The 26,501-nt window shown below is 37.1% G+C and overlaps 1 non-coding gene across 1 annotated transcript; it reads right to left on the reverse strand.

The window, feature by feature from the left end:
• Positions 1-22,654: 22,654 nt before the first annotated feature.
• LOC145127977 (small nucleolar RNA R71) lies at positions 22,655-22,761 on the reverse strand. Its single transcript, XR_013716580.1, has one exon. It is a non-coding gene; the product is annotated as a small nucleolar RNA R71 (small nucleolar RNA).
• Positions 22,762-26,501: the final 3,740 nt, after the last annotated feature.

Below are 26,501 nucleotides of genomic sequence, written 5' to 3' on the forward strand. Positions count from 1 at the left end.
AGTGGTTGATGATGATGATGTGATAACTGGCTTCGATGGAATTGTCGTTGGAATTTGTGTAGAAATGACTTTCCCCACAACTACTCTTGAATCTTCACCATATCCCTTTGACAAACCACTACTGCACCTCTATCTCCCCTTTGTGAAATGTTTAAAGGACGTTGAGCATTGGTGGGTAGTCGAAGTACCAAATCCAGGATTGGAGCCAACTTATCCTTGATACTCAACTCAATATTCAAAACCATAGCAGAAATAGAATCTTGAGAAGTTGAACATTGAGTTGAAAGATCAACTTTCGATAACGTCTCTTTAATACCAGATAAGAATTATTCTACCTTGTCAAAAACTTTGTCATCTTTCTCTGTTTTGACTTGAAGATCATGCGAGTAATATTTGTTGAAGAATTTTATATCTTCTATCAACCTTGTAGTTGCATTTGCCACTACGTCTACCTGCTTGTGTAAGAAAGAGTAATTTTCATCAAATTTCTTCCCCTCTGTAGTCACCAACGTTCGAATTTCCTTCAGCTGGTTTTCTAGAAAAACTTTCATTTCTCCAAGTTTTTTCTCAAAAAGTTCATGATGTTCTTGATGGGTTTTGAGCATTCTAACACTCCTAAAGTGTACATGCAACCCTAGAAACCTTGGATCTATGTTTTGTCTAAGACACATGCAAATAATCTTTTTTCCAAGGTTTACTTCCTAACTAGCATACTATGGAGTATATGAATCATAAAACTAGTAGAAGTATATACCTTTTAGTTGAATGGATTCCTTGAGAACCTTGTGAGCCTAGCACCTCAAGTGTGATGCCTCAAAAGTCTCACACAACACCAAGTACACTTTGGAATAAACTTGAGAGAATAGTAACACTTCTAAAATCGGCTAGCCCTCACTCTTATGCTTAGTCGTCCGATTTTGGTGAATAAGATGGTCTTTATATAGTGTGTTACAATTAGGGTTACACCATGTAAACCCTAATTGTCATGACCTTTCATTTCCATGACCCATGGGTTATGTAACCACCATGGAGCACCCATGGAGCATCCTATGGGTTTAACCCAACTTGATAATCCATGGAGCTTTGGTCCACTATATAAGTTATGGATGATTTACACAATCAACCCATATATTTAATTAGTCTTCTTTTGATCACATAATTAATTCTAAATTAATTCTTGATCAATACTAACTAAATATTATTATTCTTATCATTAATATATTAGAACTTATAATATATTAATAACCATAAGTGTCTTATTTCTCTCATTTAGTCTATCCAAGTGCATGATGCCATGCAACCCAAATGGACCATGCCGGGTCGGGTCAAGTACATACCAAATATAGTTATGGACTTAGACACTATATCGAACAGTCTCCCACTTGGATAAGTCTAATAACTATAGTTGCAAGTATGACTTCAGGAACCGATCAGCAATCGTAGCTCTTTCAAGGTCTCTCGGAACTGAGATGATGATGATGATGATGCGCCATTTTAGATAAGTGATCATATAATCCTCTGTTCTAGATATCAGCCGGACAAATACATGGAACATGGTCTTGCTTATTGTCCAACATTTGTTTCCCGATTTCTGATTTGTTTGACATAGAACTTAACTGAACACATCAATTTAGTTCTGACCGGGCCCGGTACATAGGTCAAAACAAAATCATCGAGGGGCCCAGATATCGCTTCTAATCCTAGAAGGAACAGATAAACTTGGACTCATATGTTTGCTCTACTACTTGTTGAATTACACACAAAGGTACGTTTTATAACATCGAGTTACCAATGCGTTTTCGTACAATCAATGCATAACCAACTCATAGGCAACAAATCATATCTCTAGGTTTTAAGACTTATATGATATTACCGTCTCACGATCACTCGAGATAAATTTCATGAAGTGATACCAGTGAGCGTGGGTTGAATCCAATACTCAGAACTTATGAGCACTCATGAGTGTTGTAGCACCACTTTGTCCAACATCTTAGACCTCTACAAGCCAACCCATGACAGTCTTAATTCATATCTACTTCCAACAGATGGCCGACTGTGGAGAATTCGAATAATATGATATATACCATAACATAATTATTCTGCAAGTCAAAACATACAAAAAGAAATAATAGTAAACGATTGACAGGAGATAGTAACACTTTACTCATAAATAACAACTTTTATTTATCATCAAATGTCAATTACACTTTACAAATTTCAAAATTATCTAACTTCTAAAAACTAATATCATCCTTCAGCCCTATGCGCCTTGCATGCTGAAGATGCTTAACCCTACTCAGTCCCTTCGTGAGGGGATCTGCTGGGTTCTCATCCGATGATACCCTCTTTGCCACGAGGATTCCTTCTTCTATTCGATGTCTGATGAAATGATATTTTCTGTCGATGTGTCTGGATCTCCCGTGATCCCTTGGTTCCTTTGCTAAGGCAACTGCACTTTCACTATCACATAAAATTTCCATGGGCTCCTTAATAGCTGGTACAACTCCAAGGTCTCCAATGAAGTTCTTTAGCCATATAGCCTCCTTTCCTGCCTCGCTTGCTACTATATACTCTGATTTGCAAGTTGAATCAGCCACTGTATCTTGGTTGGAACTTTTCCAAGTAATTGCCCCTCCGTTTAAGGTAAAGATCCAGCCTGACTGAGAGTGGAAATTATCCCTATCAGTCTGAAAGCTAGCATCACTATACCCTGCTACTCTCAAGTCATCACTCCCACCAAGGGTAAGGACCCAGTCCTTAGTCCTCCGCAGGTACTTGAGAATATTCTTTACCGCAGTCCAGTGAGCCTTGCCAGGGTTCCCCTGATATCTGCTGACCATGCTCAAAGCAAAGGCAACATCAGGACGAGTACAAGTCATAGCATACATGATCGAGCCTACAGCGGAAGCATATGGTACTCGACTAATCTCAGCTATCTCAGCCTCTGTACTCGGACTCTAAGTTTTACTCAGTCTGGCATTACACTAGATATGTAAATCTCATTTCTTGGAATTTTCGATGCTGAACCTCTTCAGCACCTTGTCCAAGTAGGTACTCTGACTAAGTCCAATTAGTCTTTTACTCCTGTTTCTCAAAATCCTTATCCCTAGGATATAGGCAGCTTCTCCAAGGTCCTTCATAGCGAAACACTTCCCAAGCCAGGACTTTACCTCCTGCAAGGTTGGGATGTCATTTCCTATGAGTAGTATGTCATCCACATACAACACCAAAAAGCTAACTATACTCCCACTAGCCTTGACATATACACAAGATTCATCTTCGCATCTCGAAAAGCCAAACTCTTTGACTTTCTCATTGAAACAAAGATTCCATCTGCGAGGTGCTTGTTTCAATCCATAGATAGATTTTTCAAGCTTGCACACTCTATTAGGGTATTCTGTACTGACAAAACCTTCTAGCTGATCCATGAAAACATCCTCAGCCAACTTGCCATTAAGGAAAGCGGTTTTGACATCCATTTGCCATATTTCATAATCATGAAATGCAATGGCTAACATAACCCTAATAAACTTAATCCTGGTGAAAAGGTCTCATCATAATCAACTCTCAGAGTTTGAGAATAACCCTTTGCGACCAGTCGTGCCTTATAAGTGTGTACATTACCATCCATGTCGGTCTTCTTCTTGAAGATCCATTTGCACCCGACTATCTTACGATCAGGTACATTGTCAACCAAGTTCCAAACTTGATTGTCATACATGGATTGTATCTCGCTGTCCATAGCCTCTTTCCATTTAGCAGCCTCAGGGCCTATCATGGCTTCCGTGTAGCTTTTAGGCTCTTCCAGATTTACCAGTGTGTTATCACTGATAAGTGTATCACCTTCTGCAGTAATATGGAAACCATAATAATGCTCAGGTGCATTCCTAACTCTGGTGGAACGCCTCAGAGGTACAGATTCTTCAGTCGACTCAACAGGAGTTTCCTCCTCAGGTTGAGGGCTAGGGTTTAAGGTTCCTTCACCACTTGACTCTTGAATTTCTTCAAGGTCAATTTTCCTCCCACTGTCTCCTTGGCTTATGAATTCTCTCTCACGAAAGACTCCTCTTCTTGCTACAAAGACCACATTATCATTGGGTCTGTAGAAGATGTAACCAAAGGATTTCTGTGGGTAGCCGATGAAAATACACCTCTCACTTCGAGGTTCGGGCTTATCGTGAGTCTCGCGTCTCACGAAAGCCTCGCAACCCCAAATCTTGATGTGGTCTAGATTGGGAACTTTACCAGTCCACATCTCGTGAGGTGTTTTGGCAACCTTCTTTGTAGGAACTAGATTAAGGATATAGGCGGCAGTCTCTAAGGCATACCCCCAAAATGAGATTGGTAGCGAAGCTCGACTCATCATGGAACGAACCATATCCAACAAGGTCCGATTGCGCCTCTCAGCTACACCATTCAACTGAGGTGTCCTGGGAGGTGTCAATTGTGAGACAATCCCACATTCCTTAAGATAGTCAAGGAACTTAGTACTAAGATACTCACCACCTCGATCGGATCGAAGTATCTTAATGTTCCTGCCCAACTGATTCTCCACTTCCTGCTTGAACTCTTTGAATTTTCAAAGGTTTCTGACTTATGCTTGATTAAGTAGACATATCCATATCTACTAAAATCATCAATAAAAGTCACATAGAAGCGGTTAGCATCTCTTGTGGCGGTTCTGAAGGGTCCACACACATCAGAGTGTATGAGATCTAACAAACCTTCACCCCTAGCACAAGTGCCAGTAAAAGGTGACTTTGTCATTTTTCCAAGCAAACAAGATTCACAACTATCATCTGATTTTAGGTCAAATGATTCCAAGACTCCATCCTTTTGGAGTTGGCCTATGCATTTATTGCTTACATGTCCAAGACGAATCAATACACAATACATTATTTCCTAGGTTATCTACAACAGATACAGTTTCATACACACCATCACTAGGTAATGCTTTAAAATAAAGAACATTATTAAAGAAAGCATCAATACCACCATTTTTATTATCAAAATAAAAGGTAAAACCTTGTTTGTACAATGCATGAAAGGAAATAACATTTCTTGCCATTTCTGGCGAATAACAACATTTATTCAAATCTAGTGTAAACCCACTACTTAGCAACAAGGAATAAACTCCTATCTTGGTGACAGGTGAAACTTTCCTGTTACCCATGATCAAGTTTATCTTTCCATGCTCCACATTCTCACTTCTTCTTAGTCCCTACAAATCAGAACCTATGTGAATACCACAACCTGTATCAAGGACCCAAGACTTAGAATGGGGTGAGTTATTAGACAATATAGTGTATATACCTGCATGGTTGGGTTTTACTTTCCCATCCTTAACATCTTGCTGGTACTTTGGGCAGTTTCGCTTCCAGTGCGACTTTTCATGGCAATAGAAGCATTCAGCCTCATTAGGGTTAGCAGAAGGAGTGACAAAACCTTTCTTGGTTTTGCTTGAAGAGGAGCCTTCAAGGGTCTTACCCTTGGTACCCTTAGAAGGGTTCTTCCTCTTCCTTCCTTTGCCTTTCCCGATTGCCAAGACAGACGCAACAGTAGGAGTAGAAGTGGTAACAACCGACTTACCTTTAAGACCACTTTCAACAGTCTTAAGAAGTCCTTGAAGTTTACTAAGTGTAACTTCTTCCTTGTTCATGTGTATGTCATTCGGAATTGATCATAACATGAAGGTAAGGAGTGCAAAATGATATCTATTGCCATCTCCTCAGGAAAGTCAACATTTAGTTTCTTCAACCGGTCCACATACCTTTGCATTTTCTGCATGTGGCCAGTGAGGGATTCACCATCCTTCATTTGGGTTGTTATCATGGAGGAGATTATTTCATACCTCTCTTGACGAGCACTTTGATGGTTACGCTCCATCAAATCCATGTGCATCTCAAAAGGGTAATAGTCCTCATAGGACTTTTGGAGATCAGCTGTCATTGTGGCGGTCATGATACATGCCACCTTCGTAGCATCTCTTTCATGTGCCCTAAATTCAGCGATCTCCTCGGGAGTAGCAGTTGACTCATCAATTTCCTTTAGCTCCTTGTCGAGGACATATTCCTTGTCCTCATAGCGAGTGACCATCCTGATGTTCCGGATCCAATCCATAAAGTTGGAACCATCAAAGATGACTCTCCCACAAAGGTTCATGAGAGAGAAGGAGCCAGTAGGGTTAGAGCCAGAAGCAGCATTGTTAGAAGACATCTGAAAAGAAGAAAGACAAGTTTATATTAGATATAAATATAGTCCTTAATAAAACACCCAAATGTAATATTAAGGCTAAGACCCAACATAATATTTTATAACTTAGAAGAGGGATGCCGTAATCCAAGCTATAAGATATTTGAAGGTAGGTGAATGATGATTCACCAACTTCCACCATGAAAAACGAAATATTTAATTAGGTTTTTAATTGGTTTAGAAACTCCTAGATTCTTTGAGATTCATTGAACTTTTCAATGGCATGTTTCAATCTCGAGTGTGCCCTTCAGGTTTTATGACTGGGATGTCGAGGATCACAAAACAAGGTGTGAAGTAACCATGCAAATTACTTGGTACCCTTAATGTATTACCCCCCAATCGATGTGCCGGTTAACCACACGCGCTCCATCGATACTATGATAAACATTAAGTTACCCTTTTCCTACCTTGTTAAGTCCAAGTTAGTGTGCCGGTTAACCACACACGCTCCACTAACAACTTAATCAAAGTGCAAAGTGTAATTTCATGGATTAGCACCTTATTCACATTTTCCTAAAGTAACTAAGATTGGGAATTACTAAAGGTTTAGTTACTTTATTATATTCATCATACTTTTATGAGAATTATAGTCTCTGTCCTACCTTTTTCGGCTAACAACCCTCCACCAGTCAAGGAAGCGGTGGGTGAGAATGGACACCCATTAAGCTTCCATTTTATAGGCAACAACCTTATACCCCCCTTATAGACCGGCTTCGTGAATGAGGCCTACTAATGGTAAGACGACTTTGTTCTTATACATATATAAATATTATTAAACTTATAATATTATAAAGTATAAGGGTAGAATTTTAATTATTAAAATTCTAAGGGTTGGAACTTAAAGTTTTAATATGACTTTACATGTTCCAAAACTCGAGGGCAAGTTTTGTAAACTTTCAAAACTTGTATTTCTCATAACTTATGAGTTAATTGAGTATTAAAAATGAAGACTCTTCATTTTTGTAACTCATGTGTTCTTTTAATGGATTTATTAAAGTGTGACTTTTGGTTATCCATAACTTGAGGACAAGTTATGGATTCCATTAAAACACATAATGATCAAGAATTAAACTACCAAGAAGGTTACAACTAATTCCTATGATCATCTAAGCTCATAAGTTCAAGAACATGATTATCAACAATTTCAAGAATCATAAATAACACATATAAGACTTGAAATTTTGATAATAGCCATTGTAAATGGATTAGCATAAACATTACACCAGCTAAAACAAGTTTTATAACACCAAAACAGTTTAGGGTAATGTTTCTAGTCCATTTCCAGCAGCAAAACTCGAAAATCTGCACTCAGGGCTTCCTACTCGTCGAGTACATGAACTGACTCGTCGAGTAGGATGAATTTGTTCATGAACTCGTCGAGTTCCCCCATGAACTCGGCGAGTCCACTCAACATAATGCAGTTTTCTTGAGTTTTTTCAACAATTTGCATCAAGTATCAAGTAAACAAGCCTAGGTTGTGATACCACTGATGAGTTTTGAGCATTCTAACACTCCTAAAGTGTACATGCAACCCTAGAAACCTTGGATCTATGTTTTATCTAAGACACATGCAAATAATCTTTTTTCCAAGGTTTACTTCCTAACTAGCATACTATGGAGTATATTAATCATAAAACTAGTAGAAGTACATACCTTTTAGTTGAATGGATTCCTTGAGAACCTTGTGAGCCTAGCACCTAAAGTGTGATGTCTCAAATGTCTCACACAACACCAAGTACACTTTGGAATAAACTTGAGAGAATAGTAACACTTCTAAAATCGGCTAGCCCTCACTCTTATGCTTAGTCGTCCGATTTTGGTGAATAAGATGGTCTTTATATAGTGTGTTACAATTAGGGTTACACCATGTAAACCCTAAATGTCATGACCTTTCATTTCCATGATCCATGGGTTATGTAACCACCATGGAGCACCCATGGAGAATCCTATGGGTTTAACCCAACTTGATAATCCATGGAGCTTTGGCCCACTATATAAGTTATGGATGATTTACACAATCAACCCATATATTTAATTAGTCTTCTTTTGATCACATAATTAATTCTAAATTAATTCTTGATCAATACTAACTAAATATTATTATTCTTATCATTAATATATTAGAACTTATAATATATTAATAACCATAAGTGTCTTATTTCTCTCATTTAGTCTATCCAAGTGCATGATGCCATGCAACCCAAATGGACCATGCCGGGTTGGGTCAAGTACATACCAAATATAGTTATGGACTTAGACACTATATCCAACAGTTCTTCGGCCACATCATACAGCTTAGAAATCTCATTATTGAAAGTACGAGATTGAGTGCCTACACGATCATCACTGCGTTTAAGAAAGAGTAATTTTCATCAAATCATGGATTTGAGCCACCACAAGAAATATCGTAGCATCATCCACTACAACCTTTGGAACTGCCATCGATGGAAGCTCACCCGTATCAACATCAGTTGGGATAAGAATATTGTCTTGACTATACACCTCCGTCATGATCAATCCCCAAAACCTAGCATTCGAAACTCTAGTTACTAGTTTTTAATGAGAAGTAGAAGTTCTAAATTCCTCCCACAAAAATGACGAATAATCCACATTAAGACCATAATAAAGACTAGCCGTAACTAAATAAACCTCAAGCTTGGCCTTTTCACAACTAGAACTCCTCCGTATCAAACACATTAAAACAATTCCAAACAAGAAACTCCAAACACAAGGAAGGCTCGACTTCTTAAAATGACAGATAGACACAAGAGTTGGTTGATGTCCCATCTCATTAAACATGTAGATAACCTGATCAGTTGATACTTCATAGAAATTACCTGAAGAAGGTAACTGCAAAATTTGTGCGAACTGCTTCGTGGTAAATTTCTTTGTTTTGGAAGACGATTTCTGGAACGTAACAACTTTAGTTGTCTTGTTGTACACAACAGTTGAAGCAGCAAGTGATAAAAATTGCATCAGAATAGAAAATGATCCAGATAGAGCAAATGAAAGGACAAAGTTGTTCAAAGTTTGAACAAGCATATAGAGTTCATCCAGATACACATTAAGAGACAGTCTGAGACGAAGATCCGTGTGTTGAATCTTCGTCATTGGTTGCGAAATCTCATCATCATTAGTTGTAACATGATCGACATTGTGTTGAGAAACAGTCATTTGAGAAAATCGAAGAGAATTTTGGAGAGGAAATTTGTGACGAACAAAAAGGGTTCGTGAAATTTTTAGAGAGCATAAACTTAAAACTGGAAGGAAATTTTTCCTTATATAGCTTGCATGAATTTTGAATTCAAACCGTTGCCCAATGAAAAAATGTGACGTGGAATATTGGTTATTTAACCGTCACCATAAAAACTGCCACACGTAAAAGTGATGATCACTTTTCTTCTAAATTCCCATGAAAATCTTGAACCGTCACATCTAGCAGATCTTTCGCTTCTCCCAACCAGATAAGAACCATAATAAGTTTTGTTACCAAGAGAGAAACATAAGATTCCTTACCAAAAGAGAACCATCTTTCGGCATGGAGGCTAGGCTCATTCACTTATGGGATTTATAAGTGAAATCATATGCCAGACTTTTCGAAATCTAAGATAGAGTTGGTATTACTCATATCCTTGAGGATTTCAGTGCTCTAGTGTTCCAAACATGAAGATAGAAGAAATTTTAAAAAAAATTAGTTATAGTGATATCAAAGATCCTTTGATACAAAAGCAGCTTGACCTCGGGCAAATATCTCTTCATTCGACATCAAGAGAGATGGAAAATTTCTTGTGTGGTTTCCCGTGAATTACAATCGAAAACTCATTAATGAGTATCGAAGGGCCTCTTTTTCTTTAGGTTCGAGGGTGGATTCAATTTCACACAAATTCACAACTTAACATAAGTGTGGATCATTGTGTAAAATTACTTGATTGACCAGTGTAGTCAAGAGCAAGTAAGGTTTGGTAAAATTTAAGTAACTAAAGGTACATAAAAGATGTTTAAACAGAAATCTCATTTCCAAAAAAAAAAATTGAAAAGCTGGATCTATTGGGCAAAAATGACTTGGAATAAGCTCATTTTATTAAGATCACGCAATACGAATGACAATGAGATTTTGAACATCGAAAGTGGTACATTGAAAAAAAAGTTTTGTTAAAATCATGAACAAAAGATTTCACCGTTAATTCATCAAGTTTAGTTTTGTTGGGCTTCACATTCATCACGTAAAAATGAAATAGGATTATAAACACAGATTTGTGATATATCTATATCCTGGTTGGTTTCGACCAGAGATGTATTGGGTATATGTCATTGTGTGTGATTGTGAAAGAAATTTTGGGTGAAAAAGATTGGTTAGAAGAAACCATTGTACCTCTGCGAAATAGTTGGACTAAGAAGAAATCTCTTTACTCATCATTAGAAGAGAAAGGTAGTTCGGAAACTAATGTGAATACAACCTGATTGGGAAGAAACTTTCGTGAGAAAAATTTCATTAAGGCTTCGAACACAAACAGTCTTTGAGGCTTGAGGACAACTTGCTGCATCATGCTTCTAGGGATGCTTAACTAGTACAAAGTTTCGAGTTATACTTGCTCCCTTTGAATGTGCTCATTTGGCATGCCAAAATACAACATATTGTTACAATGAGATTCCAAAAAAAAAACAAACTTAACAAAAATATTTTTGGATTTTAGTTTTTAATAATGAAAAGACAAAAATGAGAAGATCTTTTTGAATTTTTTATTTTTGTGAAGCAAAAACAGAAAATAAAAAACCGAAAACGTTGCCTAGATCTTTTCGTTCCCAACATAACTTTGCAAAATATGTCATTCTCCAACAATGAGTTTTGAGTTGAAAGTTTTCCTTCATATGCATATTGGGAGTTTATACTGAATGATTCAGAAAGAAGTCGAATGTGAAGGCAGTCGAATGCTTAACGTGAACTGTAACCTCTGAACAGAAATGAAATAAGAAATGAAAGTTAGTAACACACGCGGAAGTTATACCCACTAATCGAAAGTGATTCTAACAATCGAAAGGAAGGTAAAATATATTTCCATGATAATTCAAGAAATTTTTTTTTATGTAAATTGTGAAACATAACATGCTTCCATCATTCCCAATCCATTCAAAATCCTTAAAAATGATTTTTCATCCAAAGGTTTTGTGAAAATATCAGCAAGTTGATCAGTGGTTTTGACAAAATGGACTTATATGTTCCTATCTTCAACATGATCCTTTATGAAGTGGTAACGAAGAGTAATATGCTTTGTTTTCGAATGTTGAACTAGATTATGACAAATGCGAATTGTGCTTTGTGAATTGCAATATAAATGAATTTTCTTCATGCTGATCGCATAGTCACGCAATTGGATTTTAATCCAGATCATTTAACATGTGCACGCAGTAGCAGCGATGTATTCAGCCTTTGTTGTTGAAATAGAAACACATGTCTTATTTTTCGATTGCTAACTAACAATTTTCCCGTCCAAAAATTGACATCCAAAGTAGTTCTCTTTCGATCCAATTAACAACCCTAAGATCCGCATAAGAGAAAGTTTTGATAAAGAATCTTGTTTTCGATGGATACCATAATCCTAATGTTTTTGTACCCTGGAGGTATCAAAAGATATTCTTCACTACATTAAGATGGGGTTCTCTTGGGTTCGATTGATAAATGACACAGTTACATACAGAGAACATTATATCAGGTCGACTTGAAGTTAAATACAAAAGTGAACCGATCATGCTCCTATATGTCTTAATATCGACATCAAGCTTGTCCAACGAAGGACTTAAGCGCGTGCCAATAGCCATAGGTACTTTGACTTTTGTGCAATTTGTCATGCCAAATCTTTCAAGCAGGTTTCGAGTATAAATTTCTTGATTGATAAAATTCATTCCTTGCTTTGACGAATATTTAAACCCAAAAAATGATTTATCTTACCCATCATGCTCATTTCAAATTTATTCTTCAATAACTCCTCAAATTCCTTGGACAATGAAGGGTCAGTCGAACCAAAAATAATTTCATCAACATAAATTTGAACGAGCATCAGATGATCCCCTACTTTCTTACAAAATAAAGTTGGATCAACTGATCCTTGTTTAAATTTAGCGATTTTCAAAAAATTGGTAAGACTTGCATACTAGGTGCGAGGTGCTCGTTTCAACCCATAAACTGCCTTGTCAAGGATATAATAGTGATTAACATACTTATCGTTAACGAGACCGGGTGGTTGTTCGACATACACTGTTTATTTAAGATCACGATTGAGGAATACACACTTTATATCCATCTGGTAGACGTCGAAATCCTTGTGAGCTACATAAGCCGGAAAAATTTGTATCGCCTCGAGTCTTGTGACAGGGGAAAAGGTTTCCTCATAATCAATACCTTCTTGTTGAGAATAACCCTTTACGACTAGCCTAGCTTTTGTTTCTAACAATATTTCCTTCTTTGTCAATTTTATTCTTAAAAATCCATTTGAGTCTAACTATCGAAACATCATCTGGTTTACGAACTAATCTCCAAACCTTGTTTTGTTCAAATTCAGCCAATTCAGATTACATTGCAACAACCCAATTGGGATGTTCTAATGCAGTCTTAACTGCTTTTGGTTCAATTTTCGAAATATTAACATTGAACATACATAATTGCTAATGAGCATTCAACACTTCATTTTTAGCTCGAACCTAGGCTCGTGTCAAAACACCAGAATATAGATCACCAAGAATCTGTTCCTTTGGATGGTCTCTTGTCCATTTGTACATCGATGGAAATGTAGGATCAAATTCCAAACGTGCATCTTCAAATATTCCTTCAGCAACTGGTACATCTCCTGAAATCGAAATATTATCAGCAAAATCATGAAAATCATTACCTCTATTATCATCCTCATCATGATTCGATCCACTTGGCTCCCCCTCAACCAATAGATTCGTTGTGTGATGCTCCCCCTTGACATTAGCTTGGTAGTCATATGCTCCCCCTCAATAGTCGAATCTTGTCTTTCGTTGTGAGATGACGAAATCAAGTGCTCCCCTCCACTTGATCATCAGCCGAAACTTGCATTCTTTCAATATTCATGCAGGAGGTTGATGAAGAACGTGTGTTATTTTCTTCATTTGTGAGTGTCGAATCATCAGAATGTCTCGCAGCCTCAGGAATTTGATTATCTTCAACATTGAGCTCTGCATCAATTTCCCTGTGAGGAATACCAAAAATAAAATGGAGATCAACATCAAAGGTAAACATTTGCTCAGATTCATCATTTGATTCAGAAATTATTGGTTTTTGAATGAATGTTTGTTTAATTCTCTTGACATAAAGATCGTCAAACATGAGATTGTATGTTTCTTCAATCTTCCTTGTTCGCTTGTTCAACACCCTATAAGCTACAGAATTATGAGAGTATCCCAAGAAAATTCCTTCATCTGCTTTTGTCTGAAATTTTGAAAGATTATCCTTGAGATTCATGATAAAACATCTGCACCCAAAAACATGGAAAAATTTAACATTAGGTTTCCTTTTGTTTAAGATGAAACGTCTGGAATTTTGAAAGATTATCCTTGAGATTCATGAAAGAATGATGTTGCGTAAAGCAAGAAGTCGAAAATGCTTCGGCCTGAAAGTAATACGGCAAGTTCGCAAATGTGAGCGTCGTTCTTGCCGCCTCACACAAGGAACGATTTCTCCTTTCAAAAACACCATTTTGTTGCGGTGTGTATGGAGATGAAAAGTTGTTTGATATTCCCAATTTAGTCAAAAACGAATCTAAAATTTTATCTTTAAACGCTGTTTCATTGTCACATTTTATCTTTCGAACTTTTCTTTTCAAGCTCAGTTCAATGTTCTTGATAAAATCAATCATAACTTGAGTAGTCTCAGACTTCTGTCTAAGAAAGACAACCTAAGTAAACCTTGAAAAATCATCAAAAATAACTAATATGTACTTCTTCTTATTGAGTGACTCAACATTCAAAGGTCCACACAAGTTGATGTGTAAAAGTTCCAACGGTTCATGATCTTTGAATCAATTATGATAGGATTACCCTGACGATGTTGTTTTCCCTGTTCACATGGTGCACACAATGAATCATTGTCAAATTTCATAACAGGTAAACCACAAACAAGATCATTAAGAACAAGCTTATTTAAATTATTGAAGTGAAGATGAGAAAGACGTCTATTCCATAACCAACTGAGATCCGAGGATGCTTTCGATAGCAAACACACAGAGGGTATGCCCACTATATGTTTTATGTCGAGAGTGAACATGTCTCCCTTTCGTTTTGACTTCAACAAAATCTCTTTTGTTTCCTTTTTTAAGATTTTACTTCCTTCCTCATTGAAAAGAACCTGATTTCCTGTCCCAACAACCAGCTGCGAAACACTAATCAGATTATGCTTCAGTCCTTCAACACAAGCAACTCGATTCACCGTAAATTTTCCATTCGTCACTTTTCCATATCCTTTGACTTTACACTTTTGATTATTTCCAAACTTGACTACTCCAACATTCTCTAACTTGATATGACTTTCGCTTTCTTAAGGATGGATGTGGTTTTTTGTACCCCAGAATTGATGTTTGCACCCATATCAGATACATTTGCAGGGACATTAGGAATCTGTGTCTCCTCAAAAGTCAATTTGACAGGGGTATCCTTTCATGGTGATACGTGAAAACAATCCACAACTCGAGTATCTAACCCATCACTATCACTATCATTTTCAGTCTCTACTGTAACTTTCTCAAATTGAACTTTGGCTTGATCGTGCTTTTGCTTCTTTAATATTTACGAAACATCTAAGGCTTGGCATTTCTTTAAGGCTGGGGATCCACAACTCGAAACCTCACAAAGTACAACTCCCCTACTAGTATACTGTAACCTCATCACTTTCTTAGAAATCGGTTTTGAAGCAGAGGGTTCGATTGTTGGTTCAACAATGTCCTGAAGTATCGATTCAGTTTTCTTAGGAACAACTTCCGATGGCTTCTTTGTAGGCTTTTTCGTTCTTTTAAGAACACCTTTTCTAGTCTTCGTAGGAATGGTTTCTTTAACCATTTCCTCCTCTACTTCTATTTGCTTCTCGACTTGCTTCTTCTTGTTTTGAGCTTTAGATCCTTTCGATGGTCCTTCTACCCCTTTCTGAGAAACCTTTGGTGGAAGAACACCTGCTGGAGTAGGATCTATAGATGCCAAATACTTCACCAATAATGGATTTGTAGGAGCCACTAAATTAAGCATCGAATCAGGGATTCGAGAAACCACAGGAAATATCGTAGCATCATCTACTACCACCTTTAGAACTTTCATTCATGGAAACTCAACAGTATCAACATCAGTTGGGATAAGCATATTGTCTTCACTATACACCTCCTTCAAGATCAATCCCCAAAACCTAGCATTCAAAACCCCAGTTGCAAGTTTTGAATGAGAAATAGAAGTTCCAAATTCCTTTCACAACAATGATGCATAATCGACATTAAGACCATAATATAGACCAACTATAATTGAATAAACCTCAAGATTAGCCTTATCAAGTCCTAAACTCCTCCCTGTCAAACACCTTAAAACAATTCCAAACAGGGAACTCTAAACACAGGGTAGGCACGAATTCTTAAAATGACTGATAGACATAAGAGTAGGTTGATATCCCATCTAATTAAACATGTGGATAACCTGATCAGTTGAGACTTCTTAGAAATTACCTGAAGAAGGTAACTTTAAAATTTGTGTGAAATGATTCCTGGTAAATTTCTCCATTTTGGAAGACGATATCTTGAACGTAACAACTTTGGTCATCTTTTTGTACACAACAGTTGAAGCCGCAAGTGATAACCATTGCATCGGAATGGAAAATAATCCAGACAGAGAAAATGAAAGAACATAGTTGTTCAAAGTTTGAACAACCATTTTCAATTCATCTGGATACACATCCAGAGATTGAATAAGATGAAGCTTTGTGTGTTGAATGTTCGTCATTGGTTGTGAAATATCATCATCGTTGGTTGTAACTTAATCAACATTGTGTTAAGAAGCAGCCATTTGAGAAAATCGAAGAGAATTTTGGACAAAAGATTTGCGATGAACAGTTAGGGTTTGTGAAAAATTCAGAGAGCTTAAACTTGAGATTGGAAGGAATGTTTATTTTATATAGCTGGCGTGAATTTTGAATAAAAACCATTGCCCAGTGAAGAAAATGCCACGTGGAATACTGGTTATTTAACCATCACCATAAAAACTGCCACATGTAAAAGTGATGATCACTTTTCTCCTAAATTCCCGTGAATATCTTGAGCCGTCACATCCAGCGGATCTTTCGCTTCTCCCAACCGGATAAGAATCGTCATAAGTTTCGCTATAAAGAGAGAACCATAAGATTCGTTACCAAGACAGAACCATCATACGACATGGAGGCTAGACTCATACACTAATGAGATTTATAAGCGAAATCATATGCTAGGATCTGCGAAATCTAAAATAGAGTTGGTATTACTCATATCCTTGAGGATTTCAATGCTCAAGTGTGCCAAACAAAAATATAGAAGCAAATTAAGAAAACTTTAGTTATAGTGATATCAAAGATCCTTTGATACGAAATCAACTTGACCCCATGCAAAGATCTCTTCGTTTGAGATCAAGAGAGATGACGAATTGGTTGTGTGGTTTGAGGGTGGCTTCAATTTCACATAAATTCACAACTTAATATAAGTGTGCATCATTGTGTAAAAGTTACTTGGATGACCAGTGTAATCAAGAACAAGTAAGGTTTGTTAAAACTGAGTAACGGAATTTACAGAAAAGACGTTCAAACGGAAATCTCTTTTTAAAAAAAATGAAAAGTTGGATCTATTGGGAAAAAATGACTTGGGGTTAGTACAATTTATTAAGCTCACGCAATAAGAATGGAAATGAGATTTTGAACATCAAAAGTGGTACATTGAAACAAATGTTTCATCAAAATCTTGAACAATAACGTTCATCGTTAATTCATCAAGTTTTATTTTGTTGGGTTTCACCTTTATCACGGAAAAATGAATCATGATCATAAACATAGATTTGTGACATACCTATATCTTGGTTGGTTTTAACCAGAGATGTCTTGGGTATATGTCATTGTGTGTGAACGTGAAGGAAATTTTGGATGAAGAAGATTGGTTAGACGAACCCATTGTGCCTCTGCGAAAAATTTGGACATAGCAGAAATCTCTTTGCTCATCATGAGAAAAGAAAGGTAGATCGTCGATTAATGTGAATACATACTGATTTGGAAGAAACATTCGTGTGAAAATTTTCATTAAGGCTTCGAGCATAAAGAGTCTTTGAGGCTTGACGACAACATGCTACAACATGTTTCTAGGGACGCTTAACTAGAGCAAAGTTTCAAGTCATACATGTTTCCTTTGAATGTGCTCATGTGGCATGCGAAAGTGCAACAAATTGTTACAATGAGATTCCAAAAAAAATCAAACATAACAAAAATATTTTTGGATTTTAGATTTTAATAATGAAAAGACAAAAATGAGAAAATCTTTTTGAATTTTTGTTTTTTGTGAAGCAAAAACAAAAATATGAAAATCTTTTTGGATTTTTGATTTTTGTTTAAAACAAAAACAAAAATAAAAGAATCGAAAACGTTACCAAGATCTTTTCGTTCCCAACATAACTTTGCAAAAACAACTCAAACATAACAAAAATATTTTTGAATTTTTTTGTATTTTAATAACTAAAAGACAAAAATACGAAAATCTTTTTCGATTTTTGATTTTTATAAAGCAAAAACAAAAACAAGAAAGTCTTTTTGGATTTTTTATAATATTTTTTTAAAAGAAAATTAACTAAGAACGTTACCAAGATCTTTTCGTACCTAACATGACTTTACAAAATCTGCCATTCTCCAAAGATAGGTATTGCGTCGAAAGTCTTCCTTCATATGCGAATTGTGACTTTATACTGAATCATTCATAATGAATTCGAATGCGAAGGTAGCCGAATGCTTAACGAGAAAAGTAACCTCTGAAAAAAAAATGAAATAAGGAATGAAAGTTACGAAAACACGCGAAAGTTATACCCATTAATCAAAAATGATGCTAACAATCGAAAGTAAGGTAAAACACATATTCATGTAAAACTCAAGAAAAATTATGTATAATGTGGAATACAACATGCTTCCATCCAAATGTTTTCTGAAAATATCAGCAAACTGATCAGTAGTTTTGACAAAATGAACTTCAATTTTCCCATCTTCAACGTGATCCTTGATGAAAAGGTAACGAAGAGCAATATGCTTTGTTTTCGAATGTTGAACTGGATTATGACAAATGCGAATTTCACTTTGAGAATCGCAATATAATGGAATTTTCTCCATGTTGATCACATAGTCACGCAATTGGCTTTGAATCCACATCGCTTGAGATGTGCATGTAACACCAGCGATATATTCAACCTCAGGATCGAAATAGAAACACATGTCTGATTTTTTGATTTCCAACTCACAAGTTTCCCGTCCAGGAATTGACATCCTCCAGTAGTGCTCTTTCGATCCAATTGACAACCCCCTAGATCCGCATCCGAAAATGTTTGGATAAAGAATCTAGATTTCGACAGATAAAGACGTTGAACGTACAAAATTCCTGATGAACATTCAACACTTCATTTTTGGATTGAATCTGGGATCGTGGCAAAACACCAGAATTTGGGTCACTAAGAATACGATCCTTTGGATGATCTCATGTCCATTTGTCCATCTAGGTTAATGCAGGATCAAATTCCAAACGTGCATCCTCAAATGTCTATTCAGTATCCGAAATTGCACCTGAAATCGAGATATTATCATTAGAATCAATAAAATCATTACCTCTATCATCATCCTCATCATAATTCGATCCACATAGCCCCCCCTCAACTAATGGATTTGTAGTGTGATGCTCCCCCCTCAACATCATCTTGGGTAGTCATATGCTCCCCCTCAACATGTAAATCTTGCATTCTTTCTCCATTGACGCTTGAGCTTGATGAAGAATGTGCTTCGTTTTCTTCATTTGTGAGTATCGAATCTTCAGAATGTTTTGATGCCTCAAGAATTTGATTGTCTTCAACATTGATCTCTGCATCAATTGCCCTGTCAGGAATACCAAATATCAAATTAAGATTAACATCAAAGGTAAGCATTTGCTCAGATTCATCATTTGATTCAAAAATTATTGGTTTCTATATGAAGGTTTGTTCAATTCTTTTGACATAATGTTCGTAAAATCTTAAATTGTATGTTTCTACAATCTTCCTTGTTCGCTTGTTCAACACCCTATAAGCAACAGAATTGTGAGAGTATCATATGAAAATTCCATCATCAGCTTTTTTCTGATATTTGGAAAGATTATCCTTGAGATTCAGGATGAAACATCTGCACCCAAAAACATGAAAAATGTTAACATTAGGTTTCATTTTTTTTATCTCGTAAGGTGTTTTATAGAAATGGCGATGAATAAAACAACGATTTAGCATAAAGCAAGCATTCGAAATCGCTTCAGCCCAAAAGTATTGATACAAATTCGCATATGTGAGCATCGTTCTCGCCGCTTCACAAAGGAACGATTTCTCCTTTCGCCTACACCATTTTGTTGCGGTGTATATGGAGATGAAAAATTATGTGAAATTCCCAATTCAGTCAAAAACGAATCTAAAATTTTATTTTCGAACTCTGTTCCATTGTCACTTTTTATCTTTCAAAATTTTCTTTTCAAGCTCAGTTCAATGTTCTGGATAAAATCAATCATAACTTGAGCAGTCTCAGACTTCTTTCTAAGAAAGAAAACCCAAGTAAACCTTGAAAAATCATCAACAATAACTAGTATGTACTTCTTCTTATTGAGTGATTCAACATTCGAAGGTCCACACAAGTCAATGTGAAGACATTCCAATGGTTCAATAATCTTTGAATCAATTATAACTCGATGACTCTGACGATTATCTTTTCCCCGTTTACAGGCTACACACAATGAATCAATGTCAAATATGAAAACAGGTAAACCACGAACAAGATCATTAAGAACAAGTGATATTGCCATAATTATACACATTTTTAGGCAATATTGATTTACATTTTTATAAATATTTTGGTTATTTGCATAGAATTATGGTACTTATAAGGATAAATTGTTATATGCAGCCAAATAGAAGTATTTTCGAAGGAAGGGACCAGAAGTGACAATACTTGGAACTTTGGGGGGATTGAAGAAAAGAAGGATGAAAAAGTCAGCAAAAACCGTGCTCACGACGTGAGGAAGTTGGATGTCACGACGTGAGTAGGAAATTCTAGAAGATAAGCATCCGGGTGAAGGAATCCTTGCCGAACACGATTATCTCGAGTTCACGACGTGAGACTTACATTCTCACGACGTGAACGGGAAATTTCAAGATATTATAAATACCTTTGCCCATTACGGAAAAGCTTTTGGCTGGGGAATAAAGTTCCAGAAGTCGAATTTAACAGAAAGAAAAGGTTTTGAAGAGGGTTTTCAACACAAGAGAGAGAAGGTTCATAATTAGTTTACGTGTTTGATGTTCATAAACATGTTTTCTTATTTGAGTTGTGTTTATGTGTTAGTTGCTATGATGAGCAGCTGAATCTAGCTACTCTTGTCTAGCTAGATGAAGCTTCTAACTTATGAATAACTTGATTTTTATGGATTTAATTAGTTGGTAAAGTTGCTTGTGTTGGATTATTATTACCTAGCATGCTAAAGTTGTTTCTTTTGTTGCTTGAATTCATGTTCTGTGTAGCTTTGTGACCATTAAATTACATGAACTTGAAACCTGGTGATTTAGTGAACATTGAATTGCTAGAGCTAGGATTGACCAATCTTAGATAGTAACTGAAGTAATAAATTTAGCTGTGCTAGAGAACATAGATTATGACCATAATTGTGTTTGAATAATCTTACATAGCATATTCATATTAATAATTGGTTCTGTGCTTAATTGTATGTGAACATACATAGTTTTACATGAATTAATTAATTATTGGTAAATTTAGACCTAAATTACTGATATAATAACAACCAACTTGATAATCCATAATTATTAGCTAGCCATAAAGACGAAGTGGATTCGAACTAGATAAGAGTGTTTTAGTAATTGATTGAATTCTGTGACTTAAGTTAATCTGGTCTTGCAAAATCAGATAAAACCCTTAAAAGTTGTTAATTAATTTAGATTAATTTAATAGTAAATAATTAATTGAATGTTACCGTTCCCAATGATCGACACCCTACTTACCCTACTATTCTATAATTTTGACTAGGTACACTGCCTAGGTGCAATTTAGTTAGTTAAGGTAGTTAGGTTATAAATATTAAAATTAGGTGTAGCTAATTGCACGCATCAAGTTTTTGGCGCCGTTGCCGGGGAACGGCTTAATTAATAGTTTATTATTTGCATTAGATTAATCGATCCTTTTTGTGGGGTAAAACCTGCAGAAAGTTATTTTTATTTAGCAGAGTTTTTTTTAGCGAACCTGATTCACGACGTGAACCTTAAGTTCACGACGTGAGTCTAGTTGTTTTTCGATTTTTTTCGTTTTTCTTTTCTGTTAGTTTTCTGCGACAACACAACGTGGTGACCCTTACCACGACGTGGTGATCATTCTGTAGGATATTTTTATTTCGTTTTTGTTCAGTTTTATGTTTTTATTTTGTTTATTTTGCAGGAGTTCATGACCAGAGGTTCCGAAACACCTTTGGTACCACCACTTGAGGATCCAGAGACGGTGCTTCACAAAAACAAAGGAAAGAACGTGAAAGACGATCAAACACCGAAGAAGACGCCCTTCAAGGAGATCAAGTCAGCCTTTTCAAGGAAGTCAGGAAAGAAAACGGAAGAGTCAAGTTCAGCCTCAAAAGACAAGAGCAAGATCGAAATTCTAGATCCCATACCTAATCTAGAAGAATCAGAGTACGAGTCCGAGACCGAGATCAGATTATTTGCAAGCGAACCCGAAGATGAACCAAAAACCGAGATGACGAATATAGACGAGATGCCGATGGGCGCATACAAAAAGCGCATACGAGACGATGTTGCTCCTGGTCTAGTACAACCCGCGATACCTGCCACATTCGAGCTGAAGGGACATATCCTTACTGCACTTAAGGATATACCATTTTATGGGAAGGACCACGAGGATGCTTTTAAACACTTGGACGAAGTCAATGACATTGCCGATTATTTCAATGTCCCGAATGTTGAGAGAGAGACTGTCTTACTACGAATGCTACCGATCACTTTCAAAGGAGCTGCAAGGGACTGGCTGGAATCACTTCCACCGGGTACAATCACTACATGGGCACAGATGCGTGAAGAATTTGTAGACCAGTTTTGCCCACCATCCAAGATTTCGAAACTCAAGAACGCGATAGCCAACTTTGAGCAACAACCGGAGGAGTCGTTATACGAGGCATGGGAGCGCTACAAGGGATTGTTAAGGAATTGTCCCCAACACGACCTCAACAGCCAACAAGAAGTGTCTATCTTTTATGATGGTGTAAATGTCATGACACGTCAACTTCTTGATTCGCAAGGGCCACTTACAAAAAAAATCCACGTGAGGTCAAGTTGTTAATTGAAGAATTTGCAAAGCATTCCCGGGAGTACCACAACCCAAGAAGAGATGGAATAAAAGGCAGTGGAGGAGCACAAACTGAAGAGATGGCGGCTATGATGGCAATGTTGCAAAGTATGGATAGAAGATTAACCCAAATGGACCAATCCATTCATGAGATTAGAGTTGCTTGTGAACGATGCAATGGTCCCCACTTGATGAAAGATTGCAACCTGGATGAATATGGGAACAAAAGAGCTCAAATATGCTACTCGAGTGGGGAAAAGTACGATGAAGACTGGAGAAAACCGAAGAAGGAGTGGTTGCCATATGATGAATACAAGAAGCAAAAGGAGGAGAAATACATGCAGACAGGCCGAGGCTTCTACCAAAAAGAGCAACCATCTGCTGAGAAGAAACCCGATCTAGAGACCATGTTAGTCAAGTTTATGGAAGCTTCAGAAAAGAGACATAATGCTACTGACTCTGCAATTGAAGAACAAAGGACTTTAATGAAGAATCATCATGCAATGATGAAAGATCAGCAGACATTAATAAAGAATCAGCAAGCCTCCATTACTAACCTTGAAGTACAACTTGGTCAACTTACCACTTTGGTTAATGAGAAAATGTCCCCAAATATTTCTGAAAAGAAGGCTCAATCTCACGTCATGGCCATTGATACTGAAGAAGAGGAGATTTCTGAGTTCCTAAAAGCCTTGGAAGTGGAGCCAAAGCAATCTGAACCAAATCCTAAGAAGACAAAACTCGAAAAAGAAGAAAAGGCTGGAATACCCGACTCACGTCGTGAGCTCGCTATGCTCACGTCGTGGGCTCGGTCTGAACAGAAAAATTCCGCATCTGTTCCAGCTTATAAACCGCATTTACCATTCCCGTCTCGAGCGCATCTTAGCCCACTGGAAAGAGAACATCTGGAATTTATTCAACAAATAAAGGGTATTCCTATTAATACTCCTTTTATAGATTCACTTTAAAAAATTCCAGAATACGCGAAGTTCCTACAAGATCTAATAGACACTCGACATGAATTGAAGAAGAATTCTAAGGTGATTCTTAGTGAGCAAAGCTCCAGGGCTATATTGGGAGACATACCAAAAAAGATGGGAGATCCTGGACGCCTCACTTTTCCATGTGAGTTCGGTAATAACTTGAAGACATATGCTTTAGCCGATTCTGGGGCTAGCATAAATTTAATGCCATTTTCATTCTATCAAAAGCTAAATATTCAGAAGATGAAGGCCATAAAAATGACCATTCACATGGCAAACCGTTCAGTGACTCACCCAAGAGGGATAGTAGAAGATATCCTAGTAAAAATTGGAAAATTTGTGTTCCCAATTGACTTTGTAGTGATGGATATGAAAGAGGATGCTAATGTCCCCATTATTCTTGGTCGCCCTCTATTAAATACCGCTAGAGCTCTTGTTGATATCCGTGAATCTAAGCTCACATTGAGGGTTGGTGATGAAGAAGAAACTTTTGGAATACAAGATGGCTTCAAAGGATATAATGTTGAAAGTGAGGTGTTCAATATAGAAGATAATGACGAGCTTGCTGAATTGGAGAAACTAATGGAAGAAGAAATCAATATGATTCAGCAAGTCAAGCACACCAAGCCAAGAGCTTCTGTTCCACTTGTGTTCGAGGTGTTTGCTTACAAAACACCAACATCTTAGGTGAGCAAGGAAGATGATGAATTGTCGAGTGATGAAGAAGATGTTACTTCAAAAGTAACCGGTCCAGTGGTGAAGGAAGAGAAGGATACTATGGAGCTTAAGTGTGAAGAAAAATTGAAGACTAAAGGGATAAAACGCAAGCTCGATATAGACGAAGTTAAAGCTAAAAAGGAAAATTCTAAAAAGGCGTATATTCGTCGAGTGCAAGCATACAAAAGGCGTTTCAAGGAACAAAAGATCCTAGTGGTGGACTCTTCAGATGATTCAACGTAGGAGGCACGGAGTCCAGCTCAAGACTCCTAAAAAAGAAGCGCTTCTCGGGAGGCAACCCGAGTTTGGTTTGCGTTTTCTTTCTTTTTCTTTTTAGTGTTTAGCATATTTTTAGTTCTTAGGAAGTCGATCATGTCATCCGAATTATTATCTGCATAATAAATTACCAAGTAAGGAGTCATTAAAATCAAGTGGTAAAACTTATTGAATGTCTTACAAAATTAAATTTGGAGAAATTAATGAATTTCATGATCAGACGTACTTCACGATGTGAACCGTATGGTTCACGACGTGAATTCGGATGGAATACGGGCATGATTATTTTATATGTTAACCATTTTTTGTAATCCTACCCACTTTCAGTAATGACCCAATATATGCCTTAGCCCACTTCCTACTTAATTAAATGGCCCAATTTTAGAGTCCAGACAGGACTCACGACGTGAACCATTACGGATTCACGACGTGAGAAGTAAATTACTCGGGACCACAGATTAAAGGATACAGAATCAGTTTGACCTACCACTTTGTTTATTCCTCATGAAGTGAAAGAGGCAACTGGTCCCCTCCGTTTGATATTGGCCGACAACCACTATATTTTCCTTTTTGCTTACGTAATACTTCAATCTAAGGTAATGATTCTTAATTATTAAGTTTAATTCTTCTCTAATAGTTGAACTTAGGTTTAGGGTTTGTTAGTTAGATGAAATGTAGAAAATATGCCCTAAAATTCGTGAAATAGCCTTGGAATGCAGATGATTTATGGTCGAAAGTAACATAGGAGTAAACCCCAAGCATTGTATTGGCCGATTTGTACAAGAACTAAACAAAATGTGACATCGATGACGAACTCACGACGTGAATACCTAGGAATTCACGACGTGAATTCTGGACTGGACAGTTTTCTGTTTCTTTTATTTCTAATCTTGTGGGTTGTTTCTTTTGGCTGTGTTTGCTGTTTGTTTTTGCAGAAATGGGTCCTAGAAGGGAGGAACCTATTGGAGTTGCGGGTTTACACCCGTTCTACAATTTTCCCACAACGATGTCCCGAGAAGTCTTGACCCGATGGAACAAAAAATTAGGGTGGTTCTACAACCGAGAGATTGCAGTTGCTCCTACAATCAATTGGACGCGGTTGAGGGAAGTCGAGCTCGTGGAAAGGTTGTCCCCGTTTCTGACCAAAATATTTATTGGAGATGGATATTCGTTCACTTGCTCGGGATGGCTCAACCTTTTTCGGATCCAAGAGCGGGTGTATAAGGAGTTTTGTGTTGAGTTTTTCTCAACAGTGACATTCCAGGAGACTGTCCTAGACCCACATTGGCAGCAAACTTTGGTATTCCGTTTAGGGGGTGAGTATCGGGATTGTAGCCTCGTTGAATTCGCTTGGAGGGTTGGAATATATGATCGTCAAGAGGCAATGACTCCCGAATTTGGCATGTTCTTGAGCGAGGCAGCTAGAGGGTACGCGGATGGTGTCACTGGATATGCTTTCTGGCATACTATTGCATCCGGGATTTTCAATTCCGGAGTGTCTCCCGAGAGTAGTATTCGGTCCCCTATCCACCGCTTACTCCAACGTTTCATCATGTTCTCCATCAATCATAGGAGGCATGGAGATAAAGTAACAAAGCAAAATCTATTCTTCTTATGGTGTATCTTGCAGCCCGGAGTGTGTT

Source organism: Lactuca virosa, chromosome 7 (genome assembly GCF_052849685.1).
Source record: "Lactuca virosa cultivar CGN04683 chromosome 7, Lactuca_virosa_CGN04683_v6, whole genome shotgun sequence".
NCBI lineage: Eukaryota > Viridiplantae > Streptophyta > Magnoliopsida > Asterales > Asteraceae > Lactuca > Lactuca virosa.